The following is a 24,314-nucleotide window of genomic DNA, read 5'->3' as shown; positions in this document are numbered from 1 at the left end:
AAATGCCTGTTCTTGATGGAGCAGCCACAGGCTCAGTCACCGGGCGGGGATTTGGGAGGTGCTGATACAATTCAGGTAAAGGAATTTTTCTTGCACCTTAGTTTCTTCTTCTGTGAAATGGTAATTTTTCTATGATATAGAAGAGGGCTATAAGGCGAAGTTTAATAACATTTGTGGCACATTCAGCTAGCATGGTGCGTTATAAGGACTCAGGGATTAAAAACCTGCGTTGTGTCTGAATTTAAAAAGGAAAAAAAGCAAACTTGCTTTTGATTTCAAGAGGTTTATTATCCTTTGTTTGTTTTTTTTTTTAATACGAGAGTCCCTAGGACGGGACCACTCCTGTTTCCAATCACAGCAAGCTGCAAGCATTGCTGCTCTCGCTCGCTCCCGTGCCGTCGGAGCTGCCTGGCAGGTGGCATCGGCAGCGCTCGCTCGGCGCCGGCAGCGTGCGTTGGGTTTCATTATCAGCCAGCCGGTGCGGGAATCGAGTGGGAGAAGCTGGCGGCGAGTCCTTTCGCCTGCAATGGCAGAGGCACCGTGTGCCGGCGGGCGCTGAAGGGCTCGCCAACCCCCGGGGAGCACATGGCGGGAGCGCGCGGGAGCGAGCGGGAGCCGGCGAGCTTCACGGCAGCATGTTCGTCATCGGGGGGCTGCGCAGCCGGCGCTCAGAGCGGCGGAGCTGGGAAGCAATCGGGTAAGGGACGATGGCTTCTTCCTCCTAAAGTACCCCTGGGGTTGGCGGTGGTTTGGCGGTGGGTTTGGGAGCGAGCGGTGGGGTGTTCGCATGGCCGGGCTCGCCGCGCTCCCCTGCTGCGAGCTGCGTGGGATGGGGGGGGGGGGGAACCTTTGCTGTCACTTTTATTCAGCATTTATACAACAGCGCAAAGAAAAGCCGGCGTCCGGCTAATGAATGATATTTGCATTTTCTGAGGCCGCCTTCCCTCGGGCATTTTACTTCGGATTTCTTTTATGGATTGAACTTTGCTGAGGCTGATTTCGGTGCTGCACCCTTGCGCGCAGCATTTCCAGCGTTAAATACAGCCATGCGCTTGTAGCAGAATGTGCTAAGTAGAAAATGACGTATTTCAGTGGTGACCTTGAAAATCAATGTGTAAATGTTTAAGCTGGGTAGAGCTAGCATGGATCCTCACAGCGACTTGCAGAAGTAAGGACATTAGTTTCTTTTTTTTAAAAAGAAAAGCGTTCCTCGTTAAAAGAAAAAAATGCTGATTGCTTAATGTTCGTTAATCATTGATGGAAGAAGTAAAAGCAGCAGATGAAGTCCATGATTTCACATGTATGTGGGTTCCCTTTAGCAAAGCGTTGCACAATTTGAAGGAGCTCTTCCCCTTTGAAGTTCGTGTAGAGTTGCTGTGTCAGTGAGCTCTCGCACAAGGTTTGATGCTTGAATTTCTCCGGCCCTTAACTCACTCCTTGGGTCCAGGACCGTCCCTGCCTGCGTGGCAGCAGCACCCAGCGCCCCAGAGTTGCTGGATTACGCAGAGTGAATAAAAATACAGTCATCGCCTCGAGCTCACTGCGTGGGGGAAGGTGTTGTAGGGCTTTCCACCGTAAATCTGACATCGACAGTGCCTTCGTTTTTGATGTACATCACTGTAACAGGCTGGAGTGATGGAGAAGATTGTTTAGGATTTATGTAAACCTTTAAAACCTTAAAGTAAATTGTAGCCGAAGACACTGCTACACCTCTCTTGAGTGGCACGAGCAAATTCCCATTTCCAAACCTGGCTCTATCTTTTTTTTTTTTCCCCTTTTTTTTTTTTTGTTGCTGATGACATCAACGCATCACTAAATAGCACAAGAATAAGGTCCAAGCATTGGGTATTGTGATGCTGCTCTTGAGTCTTACATCTCCATCTGCACTTTCAGAGCTCTTTTGTTCACCCTTTTAAAATATTTTGCGTTATTGATGTAGGTCTTCCATCAAAAAGGGGCACCGTGGCACTAAAAGAACCTCTTTCCATTAAAAACTTAGGATCCAGACTGGTAAGGCAGAGTAGCAGAAAGTATTGTGTGTCTCATAGAGGGGCAAATTGATTTTAAAGACGGTACAGGGAGATGATGATTTGCCAAGAGGATTGAGAAGAGCTGGGGCCTGAAATCTCAGACTCACATCTGTCATGAGTTCATTGTTTCTCTGTGATATTTGCTTTTTTGTATTCTCCGCTGGGCTCCTCTTACCTATCCTCTAGCAGTTTTATGTACATGTTGATGATGGTGGTGACCAGGGTGAAATCTCAGTTAACAGCATGTTGTGGGAAATAATGCTTCAGCATTGCATCAGCGATGAAGCAAGTCTCCGTGCAAGACCTTAAAACAGGGGAAGGTGATTTTGGTTTGAAATAAATCTGATCCAAAATGGATTTCACAGATCCATACTCACGTTATCATACCCACACAGTCGTGGGACCAAGACACGTGTTGGACACAAGCTGCTTGTGCCCAGGGGGTCAGCGCAGGATTCCTGGAGGTGGGATGGAGATGCCAGTTTGTGTGCTTCTCTCACCTCCTGGCTTCTTCTGAGGGTTTGCATGTGCCTCTTCCTGCCTTGGAGGAGCTGACAGTGGTCAGTCTGTCCACCCTGTCCCATCGCAGGATTTACCTACTCTTTTTTGTCTCCTGACCTGGCTCTCCTGACACGCTGCAGGTAGATGTGTGCTGAGATCTTGAGGACCTGTTAACCTGGCTACCATCAACATCTGCCATTTTTTAGCCCCTCTTCTGCTGTTTCTTCCTTCTAGTGCTTCTGCACCCACCATCCCAATTCTCCCAGTCAGATTAGTCTGAATATTCATGGTTCTCCACAATTTTGAGTTCCCTGGTCCTTACCCAGCTCTGGGATGAGATGGAGGGACTTGACTCTCTTTGCTGTTGTTGTTGGTCCCGTCTGGAAACCCAAAGGAAGGAAACTGTTGTTTTGTCCCTCCTGAGTGGACAAAACCAGATCAGCTCTGATATTTGGAGAGGTCACCCTGGACTTGGGTGGGTGAAGCAGGCAAATGGTTTGGTTCATCGACACATGCTTTGCTTGGTGGCCAAGAGGACGCAGAATCTGCATTGATGCCAGCTGAGGTGGAGCATCCACTGTGGCTTGGGCTTGCCTTGATGTTGCCAACCACACCAGCAATGGCGATGTTGCTCCAGCACCACCAGCCCATTGCTCCCAACAGAAGTACAGGGCATCCACGTGTGACGGTTCCCGGTGCTCCAGGTTTTCCGTGCTTGCTTGTGGTGGTGAGACATTGTGGGTCACTTTAGATACTTCCATCAGCAGAGAAAATAGGTGGTGGAGGACAAAACCCCTTCCTGCAGCTGGGCAAAGCTCCAGCTGGGCAGCTTTTTTGCAGTGAGGGTCAGGAACCAAAAACATGGAGCCAACTCTCTGGTAGGTCCCAGCATGTGTAGGGTGTCCATGCCATGGGCTTGGGGTCTGCTGGTTGTCATGGGACATCTTCCTGGGGCTGTTCAGGTTGCTGTGACAAGCAGCATTGAATTAATTACATTACAAGCCGGTAGATGCCTGTTTGCAGGATCAGAAATGTTTTCAAAATCAACTGTTTCCACCATATGCCATTTTGGATCTCCGAGTTAATGCTTAAAATGAAGAAAAACCCCAAAACTTAGCTTTTGCATCATGGTTGCTCCCAGAATGACAGCAGGAAAGCGGGGCCGGGAGCTGAGCACTTCCTAACAACTTGCCAGACTTTTAAAATTTTCACACTTTGTACTGTAGGCATGTTCGTTGCTTAATTAGTTTGACTTTCATTATTCTTCCTGGCAAAAGCCATCAGGATCCAAAGGTTGTTCAAAGGGCATGAAGTGATGCAATTATTTTTGCTCCTTTTTTATGTTTCCTACCAGGTTTGTATCTCTGACATCGGACTCGGGGGAATGTGATGCTGAAATGTCCTTGTGTACCTTGCTTTTGCTAATGGTTGTTTTGAACATGTTTTAGCCTGACTTGTCATGGAAATGTTGGTTACGATGCTGAACGCAGCAAACTTAGAATTTTTTTAAGCGTGCTAATAGTTACCACCTCTTTTAATGCTACTGTGGTACTATGAGTGCAGCTACAGAAGCTTAAAAAAAATGTAATTTCCAACAGAGCTGCTCCTTGCAATGATCCCTGGCTGTGTACAAGGCTCAGCCCCTCCCCAAAGCGCTGTTCCATCACCCTGGGCCTTAGTTAGTGAGTGGCATTGAATTCCCCCCCATCTCCTTGCTCCTCAAGGCACCAGGAAGCTCCAACCCCATTTCTCCCTCTTTCTGTTCCCAGAAAATGAAGATCTCTGTAGCCAGCAGGGCTGCAGAGGAAGCGATTGGTTGGAAACCTTAATTATCAAGACTGCTTTTAATCAAGTGGGTAGCTTCAACCATGAAAGTAAAATATTTGTGATGCAAGGTGTGGGATACGGTGTTATCTCCCGGATCCGATGGCTGGAAGTGGGGTGTGTGACACTGTGCTGGGTTAGTCTTGGCTGCAGCTGAGGTCTCCGCTGGGTGAGATGCTGCTGGGCTCCCTGCGAGGTCCCACGATGGCCCTTCGCTTTGCAGGGCTCTGACTGCTCCTGTCCTCCTCTGGTCTTCATGGAGGAACCTGCTCTGCTCCAGGCTTTTTGCCAGACAAGGATCAGGCATCCAGGGTAGTCTTAAAAAGTTTGTCTTCTTAGAAAAGGCTTGATGACACCAGGATACATGGATGGGTGGGTGGGAGAGCTCACCACATTCATCCTCAGCTCCTCTTTCTCCTTGTGGTGGTTTCCAGCCAGGGTGAGATCCAGCTCTGGACTGGAGCAGGGCTGTATCTGCATCGAGAATTTCCTCTTTTCAAACATGATCAGCGGAATGTGTAGTGTCTTCTTATGACGTGCCTTGCCTGAGGCTCCCAAGTTACGCAGGTAGCTGTCAGCGGCTTTTAGGATCCTGCCCCATGCCGGTTTTATCCATGCTGCTTTCCAGACCTGTCTGGGATTTGCACACAAACAGGAGGGACGTGGCGTGTGTGCGCATATCTGAAATTAAAAGGAATTATCTGCTATGGGATATTATCTGCTGTTCACGTGCTTGGGTCTGTGGTCAGAGGTCCCAGAGGACTGGGAAGGGCACCTGGGCACCAGTTTGCTGCAGGTCAGCCACATCTCCTGCCATCACACAGCCCGAAGTGATGAGTGGATGTAGCAGCAGCACAGCGCTCATGACTGGTAGATTTTTGTCCTTGCACGGTGTGATTTCCAGTAGCATTTTCCACCCATAGCTTCTCCACCCGTGACTGTCATCCTCCAATGAATCCACTTTTGCCCACGTCATTGCAAAGCAAGTGCCCGTCCGTCTGCTCAGGCAGCTCCTGAAGCAGTTCCCCACGGGCTGAGTTTTGTAGGGGCTGGTGTTGGTGGAATGTTTCCTGAGGGGCAATAGGATTTGTGGTCGGGTTTCCTCCCCCTGTATTACTCATTTTCTTTTTAAGACCTGGAATGTATCATTTAAAAGTACAACCTGGTGCTGCATTGGCAAAAGCTGTGGTCCTGGAGGGTGGTGTGCAGGCAGAGAGGGTATCTACAGTCACATCATGACTTCAGAACATGGGCAGAAAGGATGTCCAAGGAGGACAAGGGACATCAAGCAGGCGTAGGGTGTAGGGGTGCTGCTTTGCTGCTTTTCGAGCCATTCTGAGCCATGCTGTCTGCTCACTGCCCTGTTAAATCTTCCGTGGAGCAGTTAGGTGGGAGAAGAGGGATGCTGACTGCGATGGAGGGGACAGAGGCTGGAAACTTCGAGAGAAAGGGGGTGTCTGCGGGGTGTTTGGGCAGTGCTGGAAGAGTCAAGGTGCCATCCCGCTCAGCAGCAGTGTTAAATAAGAAAGCAGTGGATGATGGAGACTGGTGCCAGCGGGGTTTGGTGGTTAAAACGCCAGATGGCTTCCCCCCCAAAAAAAAGCCCAACAGTTTGTGAGCACAGCACACTGTAATGTAAAATGGGGGTAACCTCTGCAAAGCAGCTGAAGTTAATTGTGTCCTCCTTCCCCCTCCTTCCCCCCCACTATGTTCCCTACTGCCTTATTTACCTCTTAATTATATCACATCTAAGTGGCTCTGTAAATACCTCAGGGCAGGGATTCTTGTGTTTTGGAGGCGTCTGCTGCAGCTGTGAGTGATGGTAATAAGGGATTAATAATGATGCAACAAGCTACAGCTTCGCCTCCATCGCGCGCTACTGTTGCTGGGTGGGGTTTGGTTTTTTTTTCCCTTTTCCTCCATATGGTTAGTCTAAAATATCAGCTGAGAAGAGAGGGAGGTGTCTTGAAATCTAAGCCCTACACAAACGAAGATAACTGAAGATGGGAAAAAAAAATAATGTGTATTTTTGAAGTGGCATTCCCTGCAGTTTGCCCAATTCCTCTCTAAGAGGGGTCTCTCCAACCTTGCATTTCACCCCTCCTCATTCTGCTCGTCCCCCTCATGCCTTGTCCTCCTGCTTTGCCTTGGCACATCATCGTCGTGTGTTGGGATAGCTGTGAGCTCTGCAACTCGGAGGCAGAGAAGAAAAAATCTCAAGGAGGACTCTAAAGAGCCAGGTAAGCCTCTGCCACCAGCCGGAGGATGGTGCCACCACAGGCTGGCAGCCCAGCGAGGTGGTACCCACAAGGATGCAAAAGTCCTGGTCTATCTTGCTCAGGTTTAGACTGCAGAGTTTAATTTCTGAGCCTGACTTGAATATTGGTTGGTGTCTCAGAGGCAGGTCCTGGCTTGCTGTATGGCCTCAGTCTTACCATCTCACAGCCCCGGGGTGCTTTTGCCATATGTTGTGTTTTCCTTTGGAAGTGCTTGCAGGCAGCGGCCGCTGCATCCTCCCTGTAGACCCTTGTGTAACGTGTCCCTAGTCTTGCTCAGGACCTCTAGATATTACTATAATGCAAATAAACATTAAGGAAACCAACCCATCTCCTAAAGTATTATCTGTCATTTGTTGCTTTTCCATTGCTTTCTAGAAAACACCTTTTTTTTTGTACTCCCTCTGCTCCTGGATGCCCGAGTATTTGTAATAAGCAGGAGCAAGCGGCTGCTCTTCAGAGCCTTGCTTGGGCATCAGCGGCAGCTCCCGGCTCCCCTTGCTCCAGAGCAGCAGGAGGTAAACGCAGCTTGAGTTTCAAGGTAATGAAACTGTAGTTCTTCGGATTCAGTGTCAGCTGCGGTAACCCGCAGTGTGACGCCAGTGAAGGAGGAGGCGGCTGGGGGGCTGGTTCTGCTCCCCAGCTGGGATGCAGCAGGGGGGTGCAGGTCAGGACGTTGCGGAGGTGTTTTGGAGTTTCTGCTGTAACCCTAGCAGGCATTGCCAATGGTGGTGAAGGGGCTGATTTCTGAAGCAAACTACTCTGCAGTCGCACTCATGAAAGTAAAAATAAACCTTTTGCTACCTACTTCGTTCCTCTTCCCAAAGTGGGATCCTGCTCTAATTAGTCTCAATAATTCCTGTGCCTCTCCTGCCATTATTCTTGGGAAGCTCCTTGATGATCTTGCTCTTCCAAGTCAAGACTCCTCAACTGAGGTCATCTCGGTTTGAAAATCCCCCCCTTTGCATCCACTGTGTGCATCACATAGGGACCGCCCAGACAGCGGGATGTTGTATGCAATCCAGACCTGTTGAGTTCAAGCAGCTTCTCCTTTTCACTGGGGTTTGGTCAAACTACACCCACCTTGTTGTTTTAATCTTTTTCTTATAAATCCCTTTAATCCCTTTGTCATTCATGCTGCTCTTTTAGGACCAATTGTGACTATCTGTCTGCTGAGAAGGTGATCTCAGCGGTGCATAATCCTCTGTTTGCTTAGCTAATTATGCATAGATAGCTACCAACGCCGTCTAAAACCCCAAACCCTTCATTCTCCATGCTCTGCTGACTGTGTCCAAATGTCCATGAGCTCTGCTATGTCATTGATGCATTTTGCCTAGGTTCCCATCCAATATCTTGCTCTGTATCATCTCACTACTGTTAAATATTTAAAAAAAAAAACAACACCACCCCAACCCAGTAAATGGCAGTAGGAGCCACTTCTCCCTGCAGCTGAGGTTATTTCCCCCTGTGGCTATTGATTAAAGTTGTGCTTGAATGAGTTTCATTTTGTTTCTTGCCTGTATTTTTCAACTCCCTGGGATGCTTCATAATCCATTTTTGTTCTCAGCGATAGTTACATCTCTTCCAAATCTTGTATTGTACACAAATTTCAATAGCTGTCTGATCCCTAATTAAGTTAATAAATAGGGAGAGGCTTAGCAGATATCCTGTGAGCACCATCAGCTCCCTCCCGCTCATGCTGCTGAGTGATTTAGGAGGTCCTCGGTGATGCTCTGCAAACCTTCTCTGGCTGGTGGAAGAAGAGCTCGTGCTGAGACCACTCTCTTTGTATCTCAGTTATCATCTGCTTGAGAGCAAGATTTGGCATGATACATTGCTTATTTTCTGTATGTTTTGAAAACCCCACCCCACTGCAGGCACTCGGGAAACATCAAGGATGCAGCCACGTTTCTGCAGAGTAAGGTCATCAGCAGGTGGCATCCTACCTTCTACAAGCAGGTGAGAAGGTGGTCTCTGCCCTGGCTCAGGCACCAGCTGTGATGCAGAAGCTGGTTGAGATCCTCCGGTCACAAACAGTCTTGTGTAGCTCTAAAATCTGCACAGATGAAAGGCAGACATGCCACTTCTGTCGTGCATCATGTAAACTTTGGTAGGGGATAAGGACAGAGCTGGCGGCAGCTTGAGGATGTTTCTTTAACACCAGTAATCCCATTATCGAGGAGTTTCTCTGCGTAGATCTTCAGTGGGTTTCATAAGGGTTTGGCTTCATTTGGAAGAGGCTGTTAATGCTTTATTTTTTAAGCTGTATTTTTCTTTCTGTGTGGTTTTATTTTTTTAATATCTCCCTATACGGCCTTTCAAAAGATTTACTTTCAGCAGAAAAGAAACCAAATTCAGTGGGGTTTTTTCATTCTATCTTACTAATGGCTTTCCTCCTCCATTTAAAAAGCTGCAGCACAGCACTTAGCTCGTCTTGCTGATACGGTTGGTTACGTGAAGGTAGGACATTAATTGTGAAGGTGAAGCACTCACTTGCTTTGATGGATTGTTTGCTTTGGTCAGGGGTAAATTAATGGTCAGTTCTAATGTCCCGGTGAGCAAAACCTTCTGCCTATGGCACCACATCCCCATTCCTGTGAACATTGGTAGGACCTTTTGAAATAGCAAAATAGAGGTTTGAGTTTTCTCAAGTCCTTGAAATGCACTGGGCAAAAAATGCCTTTCAGAACAGCAATTAGTAACTTGTTTAAATACCTGGAAGATGCTGGTCGGAGAAGATTGTGTCCTGGAGCTGGGCTGAAAACCCAAGCTCTGGGCTCTTAGGCAGCACAGTGGTCACTGAAGCACCATGGGGATGGATGTTTTGCACCGATGGTGTGCCCATGCAGCGTCTCATGCTGCGGGGGGGTGGGGTGGGGGGGGCTGTAAAATTAGGGAACTGTTTTTAATAAGAGAAACAGCATTGTTTGGGTTTCCAGGTTGCACCATGTGGAAGTGCCTTCATGGTCACTTGGAGCTGCTGAGGAATTTGGAAGTAAAATCCATGGAGTGCCATGCATACCTAATAACATGGGGAAATAATCAGATCCACCTAATGAATCATAGAATCATAGAGTCACAGAATGGTTTGGGTGGGAAGGGACCATTAAAGGTCATCCAGTCCAACCCCCTGCCATGAGCAGGGACATCTTCAACCAGATCAGGTTGCTCAGAGCCCTGTCCAACCTGACCTTGAATGTTTCCAGGGATGGGGCATCGACCACCTCTCTGGGCGACCTGTGCCAGTGTTTCACCACCCTCAGCGTAAAACATGTCTTCCTTATATCTAATCTGAACCTACCCTTTTTTAGTTTAAAACCATTACTCCTTGTCCTATCGCTACAATGGCTGGGGTCTGTGTATCTGAGATAGTTCCCCGCGTGTAATGCAGTAATTGCCCCTGCAAAACAGCGGACTGCAGCCCTGTGCAGCATCTCAACAGGCTTTTTGCTACAAGGCAGGGGTCCCACGACCCAGCTGGAGATCAGGCTGGAAGAGGCAGAGCTGCTGCCTGGCTGCCCTAACCGTTGGTGCAATGCATCTTGCTTTGGGTTTTTCCAAGAGCATGCATGGGCTTCTTGTGGTGTGTGGGCTTCCCACAGCTGCTCGGGAGGTCTGTCTGGGCTGACATCTACCCTCTAGTGCGATGGTGGGTTGTACTGCTGTTGTACTGTTGGGGAGCAAAGAGCATGCGGTGGAAGGAAATCTGCTCGATTGGCCACCAAAATGCTAGCAGGCTGCAGGAAATATCTTTAAATTCTGCAGTAATTGCATCATGGAGTGGTCTCCATGGGGAAAAACATGGATGTGTGGATGGGGTCACCATCATCCCTGCTGACTGTTGATGAAGGGAGTAAATGGTGGCATGTTCGGTGGTGGCTGCTTTGCCTGGGCTCCTGCTTATCGTGCTGTCAGGCGTTAATGGTTACTGCAAGATGGAAGGGTTGGGAAGGAGTCCCATCAGAGCCTCCCGGGCTCACCCAAACACTTTGTGTGGTGGTGTGTTTCTCTGGCAAATGTCAATGACTGCCCTTACCCAACGCTGGATCTAGATGTTGGTCCAAAAAATTAACCTGAGCGTGATTCACCACCAAGTTTTGCTCAGTCCATAACTGGAGAAGGGAAGTAAAGTTAAACCAGTCCCCTTGTGGCATCCCAGTGGGAGTGATGTCCCACTCCCAGTGCTCCAAAGAGATCCTCTGGGTTGGAGGGTACAGGGAGCTCCAGTTGACACCTCTGTCCCTGGTCTACACCCAGTCCAGGGGGTTGTGCATCACCACACCCTCTTTGGTCCTCTCTATTGGGTTCCTGGATGTCTGTGTGGTAACAGAAGGGTATCAACAGGTGGTTTTGGGGTGGAGGTTTGAGCCCAGAACCCTTTGGGTTACACCTCCAACGTGGGTAGTAGGTAAGGACTTTCGGGAAGCACACGGTTACTGTAAGTCCCAATTGAGGCATGCAAGGTGGCGTCCAGTGTAGACATTTTACCTTCAGATTTTCTAAAGCTTTGTCTTAAGCAATCAGGCTTTTTATTTATTTATTTTTAATTCTATGGTTAGAAAAAGATATGCATTTTTTCATCCTTTAACAAAATCCTGGTGATGGCCAACACTTTACCATGGTGGTTAAACTGTGATGATATCCAAACCAGCATGATAACCCTGCCTCATCTGTTAATCCTCAGATAGTTAGGCAATCTAACTAGAATTTTATAATGAGAGAGTGATCAAGGGGTTAAAAAATACACTCTCTTATATTTTTATTTTTGGTGTGCTTATTGAATCTTGGTTAGCTCTTTGAGCTGTCACCTTCCAGACTTCTTTCATGGCAGCCAGCCGGCAGCTTGCATCTTCAGAAGTGGCGCCGTCAGTCAGGAATTTAGCATCAAGTCTAATAAAATTGATTAATTTATTCACAGGGAAACCATGTCAATCTTTTCAAATGAGCTCTATAATGCAGTGCTTTGTTTTGGGAAGTGAAAAATTCTCTCCAGTAGATAAAATGTCATTTTGGAGACAACGCCAGAAAGGCTTTTGTCTGACTCTTGCTCTTCATGAGAGCTCAGAGATGTTGGGGTTCCTGCAGCCCAAGGTGTTAGTATACCGCCGCACAAATCTGAAGGGTCTCCTGGGGTTTTTCAGCCTCATGTTGGACCTGCCTCTGTGGTTTGACCTTGTCGCTGAGTGAGATGACAGTAGACTGCACCAGAAGACAATAGACTGTCTTCAGGAGGCTTGTCCAGTTGGAGAGGGTGTTGCAACTCCTCTTCAGGAAGGTTCCTGCTGCTTCTCAGGGTGACTCATATTCTTGACATTAGATGTCTTGATTTGGCTCTTCCTCACCCTAGCAAGAGCCCGTGGCTGTTGAGCTCAGTAGGGCAGTGTGGAGGTGACAGCAGTGAGAGCTTCACCAGACCACCATTCTCCTCTGAGATGTGCTGTTGGTGGAAAATGGTGATGCCCCATCCCTGGAAGCGTTCAAGGCCAGGTTGGATGGGGCCTTGAGCAACCTGGTCTAGTTGAAGATGTCTCTGCCCATGGCAGGAGGGTTGGACTAGATGATCTTCAGAGGTCCCTTCCAACCCAAACCTTTCTATGATTGTATGACAAATTCACATCCCACTAAGATGAATGGATGTCAGCTCTTCTCAGGATTATGTCTTGCTCTGGCTCATTTGACCTTGCTGCCTTGCCTTTTTCTTTCCCAGTGAAGACTATTATTGAGGGTTTCTTCTGTCATCTCTCCTTTTCCGCCCACTTAAGTCTTTTCACATTTTCACAGCTCCCATTTGTGATCCTCAGCATTTTGGCTTTCCTCTCACAGACGAATTGAAGCTGGAGAGCCCAAGGGAATAAAATAAACCTACACAGCAGTGTGAGCATCGGAAGTCCTACAGAGGGCTTAGGAGAAGCAGACCAGAGGTGGACAATGGAAACCAGAGGTCTCAGGCCATGGTGGGAGAAGCAGAGGGCGATCTGTCCTGTTGCTTGCAGTGACTTTTGTTGGCTAGTGCCAGAAGCACCTGCAGATATTGCTGGTGGTGGGACCATGCAGGAGAAAGCAGAAGTAGTCCAAAGTGTTTGACTAAAAGCAGGACAGATGTGAATAAACAAAATAAAGCAAGAAAAGGCAAAAGAAAAAGAGGAAGAATTAAAACTGGCCAGAACTTCTGCTGATATAATAGCACTCTTTTAGATACCCTCAAAGCATGGTTAGAAGGTTAGTCATTAGATCTGAGGTCTCAGCCCTCCCTCCAGTTCAGCTTCTTGGCATTTTTGGTCTTGTCAGTGGATGTATTTTATATCGAGTCAGTGTATGGTGTCTTCCTTTCTGTCTGATCCACCAGAACTCAAGCTCCTCACTCAGACATGAAGGGTACGGCTTAATCCAAAAGCTTCCCCCCACCGGGATTCCTCCACTGTCAGGAAACGTCAGTGGTTTTTGCTGAGCTTATGACTGAAGTTGACCCAAAACAAAGACGTGATGGGCATAAATTGCTGGATTTTAAGGAGGAATTTTAGTTTGCTTAACTGCAGCGTAAATGATAATTAAATACTCTTTGTGCTCAAAAGATGTGGAGTTGTGTGGCTGTTTGGGAGCTGTCAGGGTTGCTGTTTCACACCGTACCTTCCTCGAAATGTGTGGTTTGGATGCACTTCTGGAAGGTGGGGTTGCTGTACGTCCATCACTGGCATTACAGTGGTTCTCGCTGGGCTGCTGGAGTATTTGCTCTGCGGCTACAGGCCAGCACTCTGGGTTTGTTCTTTAATCCATGCATTTGAGGTATCCAAGATATTATGCAGGTACAGAAACATGTAATAGCAAAATTAGGGTTGTGTGCGTATATATAGATAAATAAATCCTCCAGATTTTGGCCAGAAGGGATCTGTAGCCCAGCATCCCCCTTACAGCAGGTCCATAACCAAACACAACGTGGTTACAGCAGGCTCACACGGAGTATGGACCCTGACGCCACTCTGAAAAGGGCTTTTTCCCCACTCCATCCTGCTCCCTGCCTTCTGGTCGCAGGTGTTGGAGGTGGCTTTGCCAGGGAAAGCTGTGGGCTTGCTGCTAGCCAAGTGTCGTCTCAGCTGATGGGGTTCCTGTGCCGTGGTCCGATGTAGCATGTGCCGGTGCCTTTGCTGCTTGTGAGTTACGGTGATTTTTATGAAGCCACACGTGCTTGTGCTGCAGCTTAATTTGTGCTACATGAGAACCTGATGTATTTGTACATTCTGCCAAATACTTTCTTCTCCCCATAGAGAAAATTGTGTAACTGCAACATGTAATTCACAAGCGTAATATGAAACTAAGTGTGTAATGTTCTGTGACTGCGAGGGAATTAGCGTTATTTTTCCCTTTCAGAAGCTGTATAAATTAACCCACTTTTCCTATCAGTTACTGGGAGAAAAGGTTATGCTTCTTGCAGTTCTGTTTTGTATCTTATCTCTGTTGTAAACATTGCCAAGTGATGCTTGCTGGCATTGAGACATGAGCGGCTCCGTGAGGAAGACTGCTCAAGGATGGCAACTAAATTGCATATCCATTTCTGGGTTCACCTCAGTTTCTGTTTGCAACATATTCCCATTATTTGTGCAAAGCAATTGCAAAAAAATAATAAATATATCTTTTTGCATTGAAAGAGCAAGGTTCCTGCTGGCAATGTAGAGAAGAGCATCCTTTCCCAGAGATGGGACAGAACTGTTGTAGCATGCAAGGGTTGACCCTCATGTGGGAGCCCACCATGAGCCCTTGTTCCCATGTATTTTTAAGCAAAGCATTGCCATTTTTACCATCCACCAGCTAAATTTTCCTCCCTCTCACTGGTGGTAGTGTACTTGGTGGCCCTAAAAGGAGGTGGACAATGAGAAAAATTGCTATTTATTATTAAAATTATACACACAGAACCTTGAATTGCCTTTTCAGCAGGTTTCTTGCATCGCTGCTGTTTCTCTCTGATGCCGTACACTCATTTATCTCACCTTGCTACCAGTCTTGCTGCCTCCAAAAATATTAACCATGCATGATGCAGCCTTGGCGATCTGGTGGGGCTGTCAGTCCCAAAATGAAAAAAGAAAAGTGAAAGAAATCCAAGCAGAGTGGCACTTAAGCCCAGATCTTAAAGAGAGGCTTAAACCTTACTGCGTCCACCACTGTAGAGACCACTGCAACCAGCCCATCACCTGGCTGATGGTTCTTGTTCAACCCACGTGGGTTTGGTTTTCCCCTCCCATGGATGGCTCCCGTGGTTGAATGCCTTTCTTCTGTTTTTTGGATATGCAGAAATATATGGATGCAAACGCTTGCAGAGTACGTGCTGACATTTGTGAGCAGCCCTGTAATAAGGCAGTTGGCGTGCTTTGGGAAAACAGCTGGTGTAAGAAGAAATTTGAATTTCTATTGGGCTTTTAATGAGGATAAAAAACAAAGCTGTTTTAATACTCTGAGATCTTTACATGGGCTTAAAATACCTGATCGGAGTAGTTTTCAAGGGAAAATGATGCATTGTGGTCCTTTTAAATGGACTTTTCCCATGGGTGTGGCAGGTGGTGGTGGTGGAGTAACTCAGCTGATACGGAGTTATGACCCATAGAAATTGAAAATATTTGGTGGGTTCCCATCTTATCTAGCACCAATGCATTTGTCTCTTAAATGTCTTTCATTGGCTTGTTGTGCTGCTGAAACGAATTCAGGCTTGGTTTTGTCTAGGATCTTGGGAAGAGGGTTGAAATGGAGAGGGGAAAAAGCCATGGCTGAGAGTAGGTGGGCACCTGTATTGACCTAAGCCTTGGAAAGGTGCTCCTCATCAAGAGGAACCTCAGTAGCAAAATTTTATCCCCTGCTTGCTCGTAGCTCAGTCTTCTGAGCCCCGGGACAAGTGCTTTCCCAATCCTGAGCACTTGAAGATGGAGCTGATTCCAAATAGCGAGGACACTGGGTAGTCACACCAAAGGTGTCCTGCCTGGGGACATGGATAGTCTCATGGCAGCAGCACGGTCCTACCCCAGTTCCTACCAGCTGGTGGGGAATGCTGCCACGGCTCAGGCAGGAACAACCTCAGGAGAAGGGGATGAAGAAGTACCAAAGCAATGCACAGATGAGTTTCACCAGCAGTGCTGTTCAGACCAAGTGATGTGAGCAGAAACTTGATAGTACTGAAATTTCAATGGCTGTTAGAAAACTTTCTCATGCTATCATTTCAGATGGCAGCTTCTGGTGAGGCACTTGTACTCATTTCTGGTTTTGTTTTTTTTTTTTTTTTTTTTAAAGTTAGGTGCTTCAGTATCATTATGGGTACCTATGGTCACTTCTGATCTCTTGAGTAAGGACTTATCTTCTGAATGGCCACCTTCTGGGGAAGGCTTAGAAAAGCCTATAGGACAGTGTGTTTTAGCAGGAAGATCTTGAGCTGATGCTCAAAGTTGCTAATAATTAATCAGAAGCATTTCAGTGCTCCAGAAATTAATGTGGAGAGGTGAGGTGCAAGATGGCACCTTCTGAAGGCTTTGTTGGAGCTGGTGGGCTCCGTTCCTTTCACACTGGTGGCAGCAGCATCAAGGATGGTGGCATGAGGCAAGTCATTCTTTCTAGTTTTCCTATATTTTTTGTACTGGAGTAGAAGGAAAAGTTTGGTTTCCATGTTTTTGTCTTTCCCCTATGATAGGATTTAGTTTGGTTTGGCACCCAGTCATTCTTCCAAACAGCCCCAGAGCTCGGAAGGTGAATCGTAGAAAGTTAGGACAGGTAGCAGAGGCTGTGGGTGATCGTTTACTCCTTAAAACCCTCTGTGGTGCAGTGTCATTCTTATCAAGCTTATTTGCTTTATTTTGGGGGTGGGATTTTTTTTGGCTTCCTATTTTCTAGCTGTCATCCCTGTACTTGGCCATGTGAGGGGATTCACAGTGGTAGCATGGAGATGCTCAGACAGAAGTGGGATGTTGGGGGGTTAGAAAATCACAGTCCCTGCCCCTCCAAGCGCGCGATCTAATTAAGACAGACAACAGATGGCGACGACAAACAGATGTGGGTGAGCACCAGGTAACAAGGAGATGATTGCAATTAGTGTAATAAGCAGCACATCAGTTATCTCCTGTCCATTGTATTTTAGCTGAGGTGAGTTTTAAAGAGAGCTTGGGAAAACAACAGAGTGGCGTGGTGGATTTTCAGAGTTCTCCTTAGGCATCAAATATTGATTTCCCACAGCTGGATTATTCATTTTCATTGTGCTAAGGCAAAGCCCTTTCCCATATTTTCCCATTCATTTGTAAAACAAATTGGCTGCTGGAATTATCCCCAGGCTAAAGGAGAATGACTGCTATGGGTTTGTGAGTTGCAAATACGATAGAGTTGATGGGTGTATTAAAATTCACACCTTCTCTTTGGACTGTCGCCTCTCTGAGGATGATACTCAGTCCACAGGACATTGATTCTTTCCCTTCTTTTTGTGCTTTCTAGGGATCATGTGGAGAGCAAGCACTTGCAGAGCTGGTGTGCGGCTGGCCTGTGCTTTCATCCTTAAGGAATTCACTTGGATATGTGTATTTTTGTTACCATATACAAAATTCCCTTTGGCCAAATAGGTTCGATTTTACGGGTTGTACAGCCCGTGTTACGTTTCCAAAACAAATGATTTCTTGTGGGCAAGAAGGTTATGGAGAAGCCTGGATTTGGAGAGCAAAGCTCGTCTTTTCCATTTTGCAGTATGGAGAAGTTTCTAGCACTCAGAATTAAAATTACAAGAAAAATAGGGCCCTGGAAGGTGGGATTAATGTCCTGTCTCTCTACCCTGTTAGTATGAGGTTCACTGCTTCTATGGCTGCTCTGCCGAGGACACAGGTTTGTAGGATCTGTGGGTGAAGGACTTGATTCTTGGTGCTGGCTGGTCCACTGTGGCCACTGTGGGTGGTTGTGAAGCCCAGTGCCACTCTTATTCCCCATGGGCACACCAGCCTGTTGGCATTTCCTACCTTACCTTCTGCAAAACCTTCTGCAGTGGTGAACGCAGGATGGATTTGCTGCCAGGAGTTCGGTCTTCCACTGGGATGCGTTGGGTGTCTCTGTTAGGGGCAGGGAGCAAACCCACTGGGGTCTACAAGGTGGGAAGAGATCTTCAGCTCTGCCCCCATCTCCTCATTTGGTCCTGAAGAGCAAAATGCTTCTGGGAGGTTTGGTGCCAGGTCGTGGACCGCTGTTGGGTGACGCATGGCTGGGGTGCTTGCTGCGTGCCGGGGCTTTGCACTTACAGGGTGCCCTTTGCAAGAGGATTCAGAGCGTCTTGTAAATATTGTCAGTTAATTTCTGGAGTTTGCCAGCATTTGGGGAGCTGCTTGTTTGATAGTCAGGAGTTTTTCATCCTTGTGTAAAAAAGAAAAAACTTCGTTGTGTTGATGGAGTCTGACCCAGGAAACAGCTTGGAAGAAATTAAATTAAACTCTGACTTCTTGTTCCCTGCCTCACATCCTTAAAATTCAGATGCTGTGCACGTCCCCCTTGCTGGGAGCGCCGGTGCCATGCTCCCTGGGCTGCAGCCGCTGTCCCTGCCATGGGAGGGTCTGGACCTGCAAGACCTTGGTTTGTGCCTCTGCTTCCCTCTGCAACCTGGGACGAGTCCCCATCCCCCTGCCGCAGCCCCCTGAGGGATGGTAATAATGAGGCAGAGAAGTGAAATTCATCTTCAGTAACATTTTTAGCTGTCAAAATGTTAAATCTTTCATAACGTTAATATCTTGCAAATCAGTCGAGCTTTTGATCGGTGGCTTTTAACCTGCATTGCATCAGCGATGTTTAAACTTATCTCCCTTGTGGCACAGTGGGAGTGGGGGTATAGAAATGATCTGCCCAGGGTCACCCGACCTGCCATGGTCCTTTCTCTTCCATGCCGGTGGCAGTGGAAAGCCTCTCCTGAAGGGTGTAGGCGTCTCATGTGTCCTCCCTGTCCCCTGCCCCTCAGGACTGGCAGGTGGGTGCAGATGTAAGGAATTGAGACAGCAGGCTTTCGCTCCACCGCGTCCCCAAGCTGACAGCTTTTATTAGCCTGCTGCCTCTGCAGAGCCGGCGATAATTAAGATTTCTGCACGTCCCGCTTATCTCCTAGGAAGGAAAGCAAACACCGGCCCTCTAGGCTGGATGGACACGGGGACGTTGGAGTGTGCTGGTTTCTCCCTGAATTTATCGTCCTCCCGACACCACAGGCTCTGCTTAAAGATGCAATGTGAGATCAGGCAGGGTGGATCTCCCCACTGCCTTCACCTCTAGTGTTCCCCCCAAGGCCAGTGAAAGTAAATCTTTATTCGTCAGCTCCCTCCTCTTACGGCCGTAATGACTGTGGACACATGGGCTCAACATCGGGTTGCTGTAAGGCCTCCTGGTGACCTTAAGCATGTCCCATCCAGCCTTGACTCAAGCATCATCATTATTACTGTAACGACGGAAGCGTTGCTTGATGTCGAGAGGGGATGTTCAGGCCAGGACAAGTGATGGGAACCAAGAGAAACCCAGTTGTCCATGCTTCCCAGGCTGTGCAATGTGTGTTGGGTTGGTTGTCCTAGAGCCAGAGGGTCCATCTGGCAGCATCTCCACAAGGCTCCGGCAGAAGGCGACAGAGGGCTCACAGGCTAGGTAGGAAGCAGGAGGAAACAAAGCAGGGAAATTGGGGTAAGATACCAAGAAAAGAGGATTTAGTTGGAAGGCAGATGTCTTTCCAGGCTGGAGCGATGGCATATGGATACAGGGATTTCCCCCTTCCCAAGGAGTGTTGCACATAACAGATGTGACATTTGTTTTTGACAACTTCAGCCACTAAAAGCCCAATTTTTAATCAGGACTTTACATCTCTCTCCTTTTTTTGTTGGGGATGAGGTCAGAAAAAGAAGTTCTTTTTAAAAAAACACACCCCAAAACTAACACCACATGCAGTAGGTTAGCAAGTGACTCACTCTTTCTCACCTGTTGCCTCTTCTCTGTCCACATCACAGCCTCAGCATTTCTTTTGTAATCTGCAGAAATTTAAAAAAAAGTAAAAATTAAGGTTTGTTCTAACCCTGGCAATGAGAGGAGCAGCTGATGATGAACTTGTGAGGTGAACAATATAGACATGTCCTTGCGACACTCCAAGTATGCTCTTAATTACCTCTAATTGAGGCTGCGTTAGCACAGATGGGTTATATTTTGATGATAAATAGCTGTAATATGAGGGACTTTTCCAACACTGTCATTTTCTTATAAACAGCCGACCAGTTGTGGTTCTCTCTGGTAGATGTTAATGTTATTTTGTGTTTTTGGGGGTCAAATTAATCCAAAATGTGGGAAATACATTTTAGAAATAGGCAGTTCTGTTAGAATTAAGTGTTCGGTGGCCAGCTCCGTCTTCCATGCTGTCAGTTCAAATCATTTGGGCTGTTTGTGTCTGCTAGAGGTAGGAATGGCCATCTTTGGGAAGCTATTGGAAATCCATTGGCATTGTTAGAAGAGCAGAAGCATTAAGCCTCAATAATTCACATCCTTTTTCTTTTTTGTTATTTTTTGTTAATGTGGAAATTGCATTTGTGTCATGAGCCCTAAGGCTGTGTTGGAGTATTAAAGTTGGCTGGTGCTTCAGCCTCCATGTCAAGGCTCTGGTCTCTGCTAGGATACTTGTTAGCTTCCCAAAAAGCAGCATCCTCTTCAGGTAGATGCTCCGCTATGGCATCTTGCAGGACCGATGGAAGAGGAGAGACTGTAGGGTTGGAAATCAGAGGTAGTTTCACCTGCCTGGCCATGGACAGGTCACTTCAGCTCTTGTGCTTCTTATCCATTCCCCCTCTCCTTTTTTTTTTTTGTTCTTCTGATTAGTCTCTTTGAGACTAATTAGTCTCTGGTGAGCAGATGCAGTGGTGTACTGGTGTGCTGGTAACAGGAGGGGCCAGGGACTAGTGCTGTATCCAGATCTGTGGACTAAGAGCTAGGGGAGTGACAACAATGTCGTTATGGAGGATCACCTTTGAGAAGCTCCAGACCTTTGCCCTTGCTGGTGGCTTGAGTTCAGCCCTGGTTTAGCTGGAGCTGGGGAGCAGCAATCTGTATTGCAAGTGCTTGCTTTGCTGCTAAACATAGTGCACATCACAGCTTTGCTCATCAACACCGCTGCTGCAGGACCAGGGACTTGTGCACCAGCTGCATGCCAGACCAAGCATGAAGCTGCTGGTTGCAATGATAATATCCATAGTTGTTGAAAAACACCCACTCTACCATTTGGGTTTTCACCATGACATGGAGTTTCTTCAGAGCAGCGGGTTCAGGGGATCTTTGGGACAAGACTTCATCCATGTGCATCTGGAGGAAGGCAAGAGGCCAATGCTCTTTGCGTTGATGCAACGCTTAGGTCTTGCTCCCGCCATGGTCAAATGTCTCCCAAGGAGCCGCGGTGAGTGAGCAGCACCATCAGGGACACCAGCAGCATTTTATACTATGCCTTAATATATTTTTTTGGTGGCTTGTGACAGCAGAGGAGCAATCAGTTTAGCAGAGGTCTGCATGAGAGAGCCCCTCTATTAAGCCTGGAAGCTGCTTCTCCCCCTCAGCTGAACTAATTAGCTGGTTTTCTTTAAAAAAACCTGGCTGGATAGCCAGGCCCAGAGTTGTGGTGAATGAAGTTAACTCCAGTTGGTGGCCGGTCACAAGTGGGGTTCCCCAGGGCTCAGTATTGGTGCCGGTTCTGTTTAATATCTTTATCAATGATCTGGATGAGAGGATCAAGTGCACCCTCAGTAAGTTTGCAGTTGACACCAAGTTGGGCAGGAGTGTTGATCTGCTTGAGGGTAGGAAGGCTCTACAGAGGGATCTGGACGGGCTGGATTGATGGGCCAAGGCCAGTTGTATGAGGTTCAACAAGGCTGAGTACCAGGTCCTGTACTTGGGTCACAACAACCCCACGCAACACTACAGGCTTGGGGAAGAGTGGCTGGAAAGCTGTCTGGCAGAAAAGGACCTGGGGGTGCTGGTTGACAGCTGGCTAAATATGAGCCAGCCGTGTGCCCAGGTGGCCAAGAAGGCCAAGAGCATCCTGGCTTGTATCAGAAATAGTGTGGCCAGCAGGACCAGGGAAGGCATCGTCCCCCTGTGCTCAGCACTGGTGAGGCTGCACCTCGAATACTGTGTTCAGTTTTGGGCTCCTCACTATAGGAAAGACGTTGAGGTGCTGGAGCATGTCCAACGAAGAACAACAAAGCTGGTGAAGGGTCTAAAGCACAAGTCCTCTGAGGAGCAGCTGAGGGAACTGGGGTTGTTTAGTCTGGAGAAAAGGAGGCTGAGGGGAGACCTTATCGCTCCCTACAACTACCTGAAAGGAGGTTGTAGCCAGGTGGGGGTCAGTCTCTTTTTCCCAAGTAACAAGCGATAGGACAAGAGGAAATGGCCTCAAGTTGTGCCAGGGGAGGTTTAGATTGGATATTAGGAAAAATGTCTTCACGGAAAGGGTTGTCAAGCACTGGAACAGGCTGCCCAGAGAAGTGGTGGAGTCACCATCCCTGGGGGTATTTAAAAGACGTGTAGACGTGGTGCTCAGGGACATGGTTTAGTGGTGGACTTGGCAGTGCTAGGTTAACGGTTGGACTTAATGATCTTAAAGGTCTTTTCCAACCTAAACGATTCTATGATTCTATGATTACCATCCCGCTGTCCTTCGTCTGCCTCTGTTTGCTTTCCTAAGCCAGCAGAATATTAACGTTTTTACAAGAAGCCAGTGTTTAGAAATCAGATTTCCGGTGAAATGGCCCCAAGCACGGGCAGTGACAGGCAGGGCTGCCTTTCACCAGCAGCTCAACCCCTGCCCTCCATGGGGGACATCAACTCCTGGTCTTGCCCTGACCCAACAGGGCTTTCAAACCGAGTCATCCCCGTTATTTTTAGACCAAATGACATTTTTTGGCTTGTCAGCCCTGGCAAGTTTTGCCGCAAAATAAACTACTTTTACAATAAAAAGAAACATTGAGTGTATTACATCAAGGGCTTAACTCAAGCCAAGGATTTCAGCTAAGGCTGCAATGTTGTCCTTAGTTCACCTCTCTAGGGCATATGTTCACTCTTGCCAAGCTGCGGTCCTGCAGCGGAGCATCCCAGTGGGATGGTTGACTTTACCTGCCATATCCCTGCTCATTTTTTTCTTCTAATTCAGTTGCCAAGAGGAAAGATCAGGACCTTAAGAGCAACACCACTTGTGGAAACTTAATGTTTTGGTAAGAGCAAGTTAAACCTTTAAGAAGAAGGTTTAAACCCCAGGAAGCTTGTCTGAAACCTCAGAGAGCCCTTCTCACCCAGAGCAGATGATGCAGCATTTTTAGTTTTCCAATCTCTAAATTTTTCAAGAGTTTGTTTTTTTCCCCTTCCTTATATTTGCTTTGGCATCATTCCTTCTTGCAAACATGCCAAAGATACTGGGGATGAACTCGGATCCCTGGTCATGGATAGCTTGCTGGCATGTGCTCAGGGTTTCTGATTTCAGTGGACAAGCTCTCGTGCCTGCAGCATCGATCACCTGTGCTAATATTGCTAAAATGATTTCAGGAACCGCATTCACCTTAGCACCGCTGACGCAAGCATTAGCAGAAATGCCTGTGTGCTGCCGAAAGATGGGCTCTTTCCCTGTAGCACTGTGCTAAGTGCAGATATTTCACTTATTTTGGAGTAGAGGTTTTCAGCGCCAAGTGTAGAGGTGGGTCACTGGGGACGTGATGAGCCAAAATGTGTAACAACCCCCTGGACACCTCAGTCATAGGAGATAACGAAGCTGGTAACGCTGGTTTTCATAGAATCACAGAATCATAGAATGGTTTTGGTTGGAAGGGACCTTTAAAAGTCATCTAGTCCTACCCCCCTGCTCAGGTTGCTCAGAGCCCCGTCCAACCTGACCTTGAATATTTCCAGGGATGGGGCATCAACCACCTCTCTGGGCAACCTGGGCCAGTGTTTCACCACCTTCATAATGAAGAACTTCTTCCTTACATTTAACCTAAATCTACCCTCTTTCAGTCTAAAGCCCTTACCCCTTGTCCTATCACTACATACCCTTGTAAAAAGTCCCTCTCCATCTTTCTTGTAAGCCCCCTTTAGGTACTGGCAGGCTGCTATAAGGTCTCCCTGGAGCCTTCTCTCCTCCAGGCTGAACAAGCCCAACTCTCTCACCCTTTCCTCATAGCAGAGGTGCTCCAGCCCTCAGATCATCTTTGTGTCCCTCCTCTGGACCCGCTCCAACAGGTCCATGTCTCTCCTGTGCTGAGGACCCCAGAGCTGGATGCAGGACTCCAGGTGGGGTCTCACCTGATTGGAGCAGAGGGGCAGAATCCCCTCCCTCGACCTGCTGGCCATGCTGCTTGGGATACAGCCCAGGAGATGGTTGGCTTTCTGGGTTTTAATACAAACACTGGGGTCTCCAAGTAACCAGGGAGCAGAGGAGATTCTCACAGCTGTGTCCATCCCTCTGCACTGCTCTGAGGTTAGGAGGAGCTGGTCTGCAGATGTGGTTTGGGACTCAGAGGACTTTCAAAAGCTGGTGGGACTTTAATTATCACCTGTCTGAGCACAAGATGAACCAGCACCGATGGTTTTTGATGAGTGGCTGCCTTGCGCCGGGCTGGGCAGCGGGTGGGAGGTGCTGGACCACCTAAGGCATCCCACCATGCTTGCAGGCAGGCTGAATAAAACATGGCAG

General features: G+C 47.7%; 1 protein-coding gene across 5 annotated transcripts in view; it reads left to right on the top strand.

The window, feature by feature from the left end:
• NCOA1 (nuclear receptor coactivator 1) overlaps nucleotides 1-24,314 on the top strand; it is a 185,211-nt gene that overhangs the window by 94,571 nt on the left and 66,326 nt on the right. Inside the window, exon 1 of one of the 5 annotated variants that reach the window (XM_069805483.1) lies at nucleotides 491-697. The exons of the other annotated variants lie outside the window; for them this stretch is intronic. The gene's annotated coding sequence lies outside the window, so the exon portion shown is untranslated. Of the gene's footprint in view, nucleotides 1-490; nucleotides 698-24,314 lie in introns of those variants that run through there. 5 annotated transcript variants of the gene reach the window in all.

Source organism: Haliaeetus albicilla, chromosome 18, assembly GCF_947461875.1.
Source record: "Haliaeetus albicilla chromosome 18, bHalAlb1.1, whole genome shotgun sequence".
Classification (NCBI taxonomy): Eukaryota; Metazoa; Chordata; class Aves; order Accipitriformes; family Accipitridae; genus Haliaeetus; species Haliaeetus albicilla.
The sequence above is the reverse complement of the archived record's forward strand: the minus strand, read 5'-3'. Positions and strand labels throughout refer to the sequence as shown.